The sequence below is a fragment of the Trichosurus vulpecula genome, chromosome 4, assembly GCF_011100635.1.
Source record: "Trichosurus vulpecula isolate mTriVul1 chromosome 4, mTriVul1.pri, whole genome shotgun sequence".
Classification (NCBI taxonomy): domain Eukaryota; kingdom Metazoa; phylum Chordata; class Mammalia; order Diprotodontia; family Phalangeridae; genus Trichosurus; species Trichosurus vulpecula.
The window spans coordinates 187,132,063-187,142,308 of NC_050576.1; the positions used below are offsets into that span (position 1 = coordinate 187,132,063).

Below are 10,246 nucleotides of genomic sequence, written 5' to 3' on the forward strand. Positions count from 1 at the left end.
ACTTGAGAGAGCTGCCATTGTCTTTAAGAGTTGGGAGTTCAGATGTCTGGACATAGTTCTCCATTGGACCATTTTCAGGGAATTATCAAGTCAAATAAAGGCTTTTGATTCTGTTAAATCCCCATTTTGACTGAAAACAAAAGAGATCAGTAAACTAATAAGCAAAAAAACCCAAAATATGTGCTTAATAATATCCAAAAGAAGTATAGGGAAGTGAAATCAAGAAGTATATTTTGATTAGAGATGGAAAGGGAAGAATAAGTAAATCAAATCAATTCAACAAACATTTATTAAAGCTTAACTTTGCTGAAGGCACTCTACTAAGAAAAAAACAAAAACCATCCCTAAACTCTAAGAATTTACATTCTAATTAAAATCATTGATGTAGTACTAGAAGGGACCTTAGCAATCATCTACTCCAACACCCTCATTTTACATGGTGTTCACTTCCACATGTGCAGACTCCATCAACTTTGCTAAGGTGAGACTCCAAACGTAACATTCTAAGAAGCTACTTCCTGGAGAATTGTGATGACATGTGAAGGAAATACACAGGTGAACATCCAATAACTGGTTCTGGTTGGCCTTCCACAGGGTTGGAAGGAGCCTTTCTTCCATTGGCTGCATAATGAGAACTGGTGGCCTTTTGAGAGAGCTCTTTCAGTGGTGTGGTGGAGACAAAAGCCAGATTGTAGGGGAATGAAAAGAGGTGAGCATAAGGAAGTAGAGCTGGCAACGTAGTCTAGTCTTTCTGGAAGTTTGGTGCTATAAACAAAGAGAGATATAGGATAATAGTTGGGGGAGTAGCGGTGCCAGTGGAATGATATGACTCCCCATCTTAAAAAATGGACAAATCATTTAACTCCTCAGTGCTCTAATTAACTCTCTTAAGATTATGTTGCAGAAAGGTGCTGACCTGCATTGGTAGAGGGAATTTCCTATATCAGTGAGATCACAAGTCTAGTCCCTATCCCTAAAACATACATAGGTACGACCACGCTGCTCTCCTCAAAAATCTTCAATATCTTTCCGTTGTTTGGTCATGATCTTTCCTATCACCTCCCTTCAGGCCCTCTGTGTTTCAGTCAAACTGGCTTAATAGCTAGTCCACTGGCCTAATGAGCCCAATATCCCAACTCCTGTCTTTGCACAAGCTATCTCCCATGCCTAGAATGGACTCCCTCTTCATCTCTATTATTAGAATACCTTGCATATTTTGTGACTAATCTTGGATACTACCTCCGATGGAGGCCTTTCCTGATCTACCCCACTCCTTGTTTTGTTACTTCTTCCCTCTTCAAATACTTTACAATTACTTATCTTTACATATGTTGTAAAGAATAGTGCCTTGTTTGTTTAATTGAATTAAGGAGAGGAATAGGACAGTAATTATAGAAAAGACGGTGTTTCAAGTTGAGAAAATGACATGAACAAAGGTATCAAGGAATGAATTCAAGTCAGTCCTGCTTTCGAGAAGCTTGCTTTCTCCTGAGATATACAACACGTACACAAAGAAGAAAATCTGAATTAGATACAGAGTAATTTAAGGTGGATTTTAAGGAGAGTGACTCTACTAGCCTAACTGAAGTAAAGGACTTATGTGTGGAGGGAATGTGAGATAAGGAAACAAAGGTAAATGAGACTTTGACTATGAAGGCTAGTGCCAAGTTAAGGAATTAAAACTTTATCTTATAAGCAGTGAGGAGCCATTGAAAAGTTTTGCATAGCAAAGCAACATGATGAAAGTATTGCTTTAGAAAGATTAAACTCTCAGGAGTATGGGATGAACAGGATGAAATGAAGGAGGAGTGAAATGAGAGCACTCCTCAGCGCTCCGCGGCCTGGGACTGGTATCATTCTCAGCTCGCTGGAGCTGCTGCCCCATAAACCCCCTCCATCATCTCCCCCCCGGGCCCCTCTCCTCTCCCTTATATAGTTCCCGCATTGTCCGGGACGTTTGGACTAATTTTTCAGGGTGAGGAGAGGACAGGCCCGGGGGGGAGGCTTACTACTGAGGAAGAGCCACCGCGAGGAGCTCAAGATGATAGAGGCACTGGTAACAACTGAAGCTCAGAAACTGCTGCACCAGCTGAATGTCCTGTTGGAACAGGAGTCTAGATGTCAGCCAAAGGTCTGTGGCTTGAGACTAATTGAATCTGCTCATGATAATGGCCTTCGGATGACGGCAAGACTGAGGGACTTCGAAGTGAAAGACCTTAGCCTAACTCAGTTCTTTGGTTTTGACACAGAGACTTTTTCTCTAGCTGTGAATTTACTGGACAGATTTCTATCCAAAATGAAGGTACAGCCCAAACATCTTGGATGTGTGGGATTAAGTTGCTTCTATCTGGCTGTGAAATCGACAGAAGAAGAGAGAAATGTCCCATTAGCCACTGATTTGATACGAATAAGCCAATACAAATTCACAGTTTCTGACCTGATGAGAATGGAAAAGATTGTGTTAGAGAAAGTGTGTTGGAAAGTCAAAGCTACTACTGCCTTTCAGTTTCTACAGCTCTATTATTCACTCATTCATGAAAACTTACTATTTGAAAGGAGAAAGAACCTAAGTTTTGAAAGACTGGAAGCTCAGCGTAAGGCACTGTAGGATTATGTTTTCTAAAGCAAAGCCTTCTGTATTGGCATTGTCCATAATTGCACTGGAGATTCAAGCACAGAAATTTATAGAATTGACAGAAAGAGTAGAATGTCTTCAGAAACACCCCAAGATAAATTGCAGAGATCTGACCTCCTGGCAGGAACTTGTAGCAAAGTGCCTAACTGAATACTCCTCAAACAAGTGTTCTAAACCAAATGTTCAGAAGTTGAAGTGGATTGTGTCTGGACGTACTGCATGTCAATTGAGGCATAGTTATTACAAAATCGCTCATCTTCCAACAATCCCTGAAACTGGGTCTTAATAGGATTCTTGTGGTGAAGAAATTCAACTATTTTGAAGGCTAATTTCACATCAGAACTGTGGACTCCAATATTAGAATGGATTTAAGCTGTGAAGCCTGAAACATAGCAACTAGGTTAGCATCGATGTTTTCAGACTTGTGAGGAAAACAGGCTATAGTTGGAAATTGATTATGTGTGCTGCAGTTGGAAAAGTGTTCAAGACTAAATTATGATCTTTTTTGAAGCATGTTTATAAAAACTAAAACTCAAATGTGAAACCCTAATGTAGAATAAGGATGGGAGACTGTACTGTGAACTGACAGTTAATATTGATCCAATCTTGTAGTGTCCGGATCAGTATACTGATTATAGGTAGTATTGATGGCAAGGTGTGATTGATTTTAATTGATGTTATTTGAATTGTGATGCAAGTTCATATCAAAACAGATCAACTTCAGAAAAATGGTATGATGCACTTTAGTATAGTCAGGGTTACTAGTCTTTGAGGCAGTATAAACAACCTTGTTAGAGCCTTATACAGTTAGATAATCTAATAATTCTAAAGATTTATTTTTGTTTGGCATATTTTTCATTTAAATTTGATTATAAAATTCTATTAGTTGTAGACAGACATGTTAAATTTAAGTGATCTTCAACATTATCCTAGGGAACAAGTGATACGGTATACAAAGTTTTATACAGAATGATTTTTATCTCAATATCTAGCCCCTTAGAAAACAAATTTCTCTTACTACAAGCAACTCTTATAGTCTTGCAGATCTGAAACCTTAGCTGTGCCCTTCTAAAGCAATATATGCTAATGCTATCACTCTAGAGCTTTTAAATAAGGATTGCAGTTGGTATGAAACCGGACCATTAGTATAGAGCTTTGTATTTAAAAGCAGTACATATGGGTATGCTATTGTCACAGTGCTCCTGTAACAATTCAACTTAGAGACTAAAGTGAGTTGTCTGTCCAGATTCAAGTAAGCAGCAATTTAATTGACTAATTATGTGGCAGGTGGAGCACTTAAGGCTAGTTGTAGGTTGTAGGTTAATGAATCTAAATTGACATATAGGGTTGGGAAAGCATATAATTAATCAGTGCAATATATAGTTTAATTTCCACAATCGCTATAACTAGTTCAAATTTCCCTTTGACATCATGTTGTGGGAAAAAAAATCTTCCCTTTAAAGATAAACCAAAGAACCACAGTATGTCTCATGTCTTATGCTTCATTTTGTAAAGCCTTTTGCAGATGCACTCTTCAGTTACTCCTAAACACCTGATTCATTGAAGAATTTCCTTTCTAATTCATCAATGCAAACTTAAGTTGGCTGAAGTAACCTAACAAAAGTACCATTATGTTCTGGTACTAAGAAAATGACCTTTCAATAAAACTATTGAAATGCAAAAAAAAAAAAAAAAAAAGAAATGAGAGCACTCCCTATCCTCAAAAATAGAGAGCAACAAAGCAAGGAGGCTGGTAGATCAGGAAAAGCCTCCATAGGAGGTGGTATCCAAGATAAGTCACAAAATATGCAAAGGATTCTAATAATAGAGATGAAGAGGGAATCCATTCTAGGTATGGGAGATAGCTTGTGCAAAGACAGGAGTTGGGATATTGGACTCATTATGCCAGTGGATCAGCTATTAGGCCATTTTGGCTAGAACACAGAGGGCCTGCAGGGAGGTGATACGAAAGATCATGACCAAATGGTTGAAGGATACTGAAGATTTTTTGAGTAGGAGAGCAGCATAGTTATACCTATGTATATTTTAGGGATAGGGATTGGACCTGTCTAGCAATGCAGGTCAGCACCTTTTCTGCAACATAATGTTTTAAAGAGAGTTACTTAGAGCACTGAGGAGTTAAATGACTTTTCCATGATCATACAGTGAGTATGTGTCAGGTATGGAATTTGAACCCACATCTTCCGGATTCCAAGGCCAGCTCTCAATCCATTATGTCACACTGCTTTTTAGAATGGAACATTAATTTGCCAGCTGTTCTTAAGATGGATTTGAAAGGGAAGAGACTAGAAATTAAAAGACCCATTAGGCTACTGCAATAGTCCAGATGGAAGGATAGGAGAGTGGTAGCCATGTAAGTAGAGAGGATTGGTCAATCAACAAAAAACACTTATTTAGTGCCTAGTGTATGTTGGGCACTGTGGTAAGCTTTTAGGCTAGAAAATAAAAAATAAAACAGTTCCTGTCCTCAAGTAACTTATATTCTGCCAGAAATGTTATGGATATAGTATCACTAAAGCTCAATGAGATTGGCTAGTAGGGTCAAGGAAGATCCAAGAGTCAAGGATGACTACAACTTCGCAAACTCAGGTTCACCCACTGGAAGACAGTTTGAAATACGGAAGCTTGGAGGAAGGACAGGTTTGGGGAAAGGAATTCTGTTTTGGACGTGCTGGTTTTGAGATGACTGAGAGACATCCAGGTGGAAATGTCCAGGAAGAAGAAATGGAATTCTAGAAGGAGACTAGAGCTGATATATAGAGGTATCTGCTTTGCCATCTGCCCTGCTCCTCCCCCAGTAAGACCCCTGAGCCATTACTGAACCTTCCTGTAGGTGTTGTCTCACTCTATTAAAATGGTATCTCCTTGTGAGGAGCTATCTTGCTTTCTATCTGTATGCCCTGTGCTTTGCAGATAAGAAGTGTTTAATAAATCTGTTTTCATTCTTTCATGTTCCTAGAGATGGTAATTGAATTGAGGTGAGATCACCGAAGGAAAAAGTATAGAGAGAAAAAAGGAGGATCAGGTTAGAGCCTTAGGGAGAGCAAGGCTTAGTGGGTGCGAGGTGGATGTTGATCTATCAAAAGAAACTGAGAAGGCATGGTTAAAAAGCAATGGAAACCCAGAAAAAGTATAATCACTGAAGGCAAAAGAGTATTCAGGAGGAAAGACTAGTTGACAGCATCAGAGGGTTCAGAGAAGTTAAGTAGAATGAGAACAGAGAACTGAGAAAGGCTTCTGGATTTAGCAGTTAAGGGATCTTGAAGAGAGCAATTTTAGTGGGATACGGAGGTCAGAATCCAGATAAAAAGTCAAGAAGTACTTGAATCTTCATCTGGGCCACTCTTGCTAACCATGGATGTCCCCCAGGGTTCTGTCCTGTACCCTCTTCTCTTTTCCTTCTATACTACTGCACTTGGTGATCTCATCAGCTCCTGTGGATAGAATTACCATCTCTATGCTGATGAGTCTCAGATCCACTTATCCAGCTCTAATGTCTTTCTTGACCTCCAATCTTGCATCTCCAACTGCCTATTAAACATCTTGAACTGGATGACTTGTGAACATCTTAAACTGAATATGTCCAAAACTGAACTCATTATCTTTTCCCCAAAACTTCTCTATGTCATGACCCCATTTGGACCTCGACTCACAGTTTAAGAAGCACTGAAGGGGACACCAGAGGAAAAAGTTTAAGAAGCCCTGGTGTAAGGCACCACCATTCTCCCAATGCTCTAGGCTGTCAAAGTAGGTGTCATCCTTCAGTCCTCCCTCTCTCTCACACTGTGCTCCCCCCCATCCAATTTGTTGCCAAGGATTGTAGATTCCACCCTTGCAACATCTCTCTACTAAGCAGCCTTCTTGCCATGGCCCTGATTCCGGGCTCCATCTCCTCTTGCTTTAACTATCTTAATAGCATCTGGTTGTCCTGCCTGCCCCAAGTCTTTCCCCCACTCCAGTCCATCCTCTTCATTCAACCACCAAAGTGATTTTCCTTAAGTGCAGGTCTGACCATGTCAATAAACTCAATAAATGCTCCCTATCGCTTCCAGGAGCAAATACATACTCTTCAATTCAGTGACACTTGCCTCCTTCCTCTTCCGCAAACAATACATTCCATCTCTCAGCATTCCACTAGCTGCCCCTTGCCTAGAATGCTACCTTTCCTCATTCCTCATCCTGGCTTTCCTGGCTTCCTTCAGGTCTCGGTGAAAATCAAACTTCTACAGGAAGCCTTTTCCCAATCTCTCTTAATTCTAGAGCCTTCCCTCTGTTGATTAGATATAGATAAAAATATATTTATAAAGAAGTACTAGATACAGATAAAAATATAAAAATATAGCTAGGTATATGGATATTGATATATAATGTAGTAATATATATGGATAGATATAGATATGCATGTAGACATAGATATAGATATAGCTTATTTATACACAATTGTTTGCATGTTGTTTACCCACAGTCCTCTGGGGCTGTGTTTTGCCTTTCTTTGTATCCCAAGAGCTTAGTAATAGTATGCATTTGCTTAATAATTATTTATTGGTATGACTGGTATGAGAGGTAATAGCCTAAGAGGAGTCCACTCTCCAACCCGAAAGGATATTGATAAACTACTTGAACTCTTTCTCAGTGATTAATGAATTTCCACCCCATCGTGCCCTCTCCATTCCAATGGTTCTGAAACCCTAGATGTCATTACTCAAATCTCATTCTCTGTCCCCCACTGCCTACATCTTTATTCCTACCATCTAAACCCTGCTTCCCCTATAGCCCACTCTAAAGCTACTAATCCCTTCCACTGTGCTCTATAGAAGGCCTGCTCCATAGGTAACAAACTTGCTTTCATCTTAAAATTTTTCCTTTCTCTTCCTTCCATCTTCTAGATCTCATTGACACCTAGGTTCTTCCCCTACCACCGTTACTTAGTAATTATTTCTCCTTTGAAGTTCATCCACTCCATATCGACCCAATAATAAAAATTGTGGTAGCTGTTATCTACTGACCTCCAGGACAGTCTCTTTCCTTCTTTTTTGAGTGCAGTGTCTAGCTCACCATCTTTCTTTCTTCCCCAACTCCTGCCCTCATCCTAGGGGACTTCCTTCAGCTTACATATTACCGCCTTTCAACATACATATTGATACTCCCTCAAACAGCCTAACCTCCCACTTCCCCAACTTAATCATTTCCCATGACTTATCCTTCCACCCCACTTCAATTATACATAGAGATGGTCAGAAATCTTACCAACACAGATGAGCCATTCCCATGTTCATGAACATTGATATTCCCTTATCTGATCACAATCTGTCTTCTTCTGCCTTACAACCCCAAACCCTGTTTTTCCTCCTCATTGTGATTTCCAGTGCCTTTACCCCCTCAGCTCTTTCCTAAGCCATTACTCCTATATTGGCTACACTCTCTTCCCATCTCCATCTTGAACTCCTGCTGAACCAGTTCAACTCTACGCTATCCTCTTCTCTCAAGTCCTTTATCCTTGTATCCTATCAAACATCTTGCCCTGCCAAGTCTCAGCACTGGATTATTACCACCATTTGCTGCAATCAGTCATACTTACATGCTGCTGAATGAAAGTGGAGAAAATCATGAAACTGTTCCCTAAAATTCTATGTTACAGAATCTCAACTGGACACTCACTGCTGAATGGCAATACTTAATACAGTCATACTCCCAGTTATAACTGCCCCTCAGTTCTCAGTTGAGAAGTTTGCCTTATATTTTGCTGAAAAAAATTGAGGCCTTTTGCCAAGAGCTCCCTCTTTTCCCCTCTTCCTCCTTTCACTTCACTCAGGTACCTTCTGCCACTATCTTCTCCTTCATCCCATCTCATATGAAAAGGTTACCCTTCTCCCCCCCCCCCCCCCCCCCCCCCCGCAAGGCTAACTTCTACATTACAAATGATCCTATTGCTATGCTATCTTGTCCAGCTTATCTCCTTTGTCTTCCCCATTCACACTTGTCTTCAATCTCTCCCTTTCTATGAGATGCTTCCCTACTGCTTACAGAGATGTTTCTATCTCTCCCATCCTCAAAAAGGCCTTCATTCATCGGTCTATCCTTGCTAGGGGAAGCGAGGTGATGCAGTGGATAGAACTCCAGGCCTGACATCAAGACATGAGCTCAAATGGAGCCTCAGACACCTACTAGCTGTGTGACCCTGAGCAAGTCACTTCACTTTCATTTGCCTCAGTTTCCTCATCTGTAAATAAAGTTGGAATAATAGCAGCATGTGACTGCTGTGGATAAGTTCGCTTACCTTGGTAGTGGACTTTCCAGGGACGTACACATTGATAATGAGGTTGACATAGGCATCGCCAGAGCTAGCCCAGTGTTTGGGAGACTCCGAAGGAAAGTATGGGAGAGAAGAGGTATTAGACTGATTATGAAACTGAAGGTCTACAGAGCCATGGTGCTGACTTCATTTTTGTACGCCTGTGAAACAGTCTACCAGCGCCATGCCAGGAAACAGAATCACTTCCATTCGAATTGTCTTAGGAAGATTCTGAAGATCACCTAGCAGGATAACGTACCAGACACTGAGGTCCTTACTTGAACTAAACTGCCAAGGATTCAAAGTTGGCACAACTCCAATGGACTGGCCACATAGTTTGAATGCAAAACATAGGCTTGCCAAAAAGACTATTTTATGGAGAACTCACACAGGGCAAGTGTTCGCATGGCAGTCAGAAGAAGCAATACAAGGACACTCTCAAGACCTCTCTTAAGAACTTTGGAATTGATTGTGTGACATGGGAGACACTGGCACAGGACCACTTAGCATGGTGTGCCCACATCGCAGAAGGTGCTGTGCTCTATGAGCAAAGCAGAATTGAAACACCTCAAAGGAAACGCAGGATGCACAAATTTAGAGTATCCACCCCAAATGTTTCCACAGACTATTTGTGTCCGACCTGTGGTAGAGCATTTCAAGCTCATATTGGTCTGATCAGCCACAGTTGGACACACTGAAACTTGACTCTAGCATAGTGATATCATTTTGGTCTTCTTTGAGAATGAAGGACAACAACCAACCAACCAACCCCCCAGGGTTGTTGTGAGGAGCAAATGAGATAATGATTATAATGTACTTAACACAGTGCATAATACAGAGTAAGTGTCATATAAACATCAGTGATTATTATTAACTAATACTAGGTATTGTCCCATATCACTCCTCCTTTTTTATGGCTAACCTCTTTGAGAAGGCTATCTATACTCTGTATCTCCACTTCTTTTCTTTTCACACCTTAACTCTCTATGATCTTGCTTCTGACTTTATCATTCAACTAAATCTGTTCTCAACAAAGTTACCAATGATCTCTTAGTTGCCCAGTCTAATGGCCTTTTCTTAATTCCCCATCCTTCTTGATTTCTTTGTAACCTCTGACACTGTCAGTGACTCTCTTCTCTTCTCTCTTCTCTATCTCTAGGTTTCTGTTGACACTATTCTCTTCTGGTTTTCCATCTACCTATCTGACCACTCCTTTTCAGTCTTCTTGGCTGGATCATTAGCCACGTCATGCCCATTGATGGTGTGTCCCACAGAGATCTGTCCTGGTTCCTTTTCTC

The 10,246-nt window shown here is 40.5% G+C and overlaps 1 pseudogene; it reads left to right on the plus strand.

Annotated features, from left to right (window-relative positions):
• Positions 1 to 2,036: 2,036 nt before the first annotated feature.
• On the plus strand, positions 2,037 to 3,340 carry LOC118849173 (annotated as a pseudogene).
• Positions 3,341 to 10,246: the final 6,906 nt, after the last annotated feature.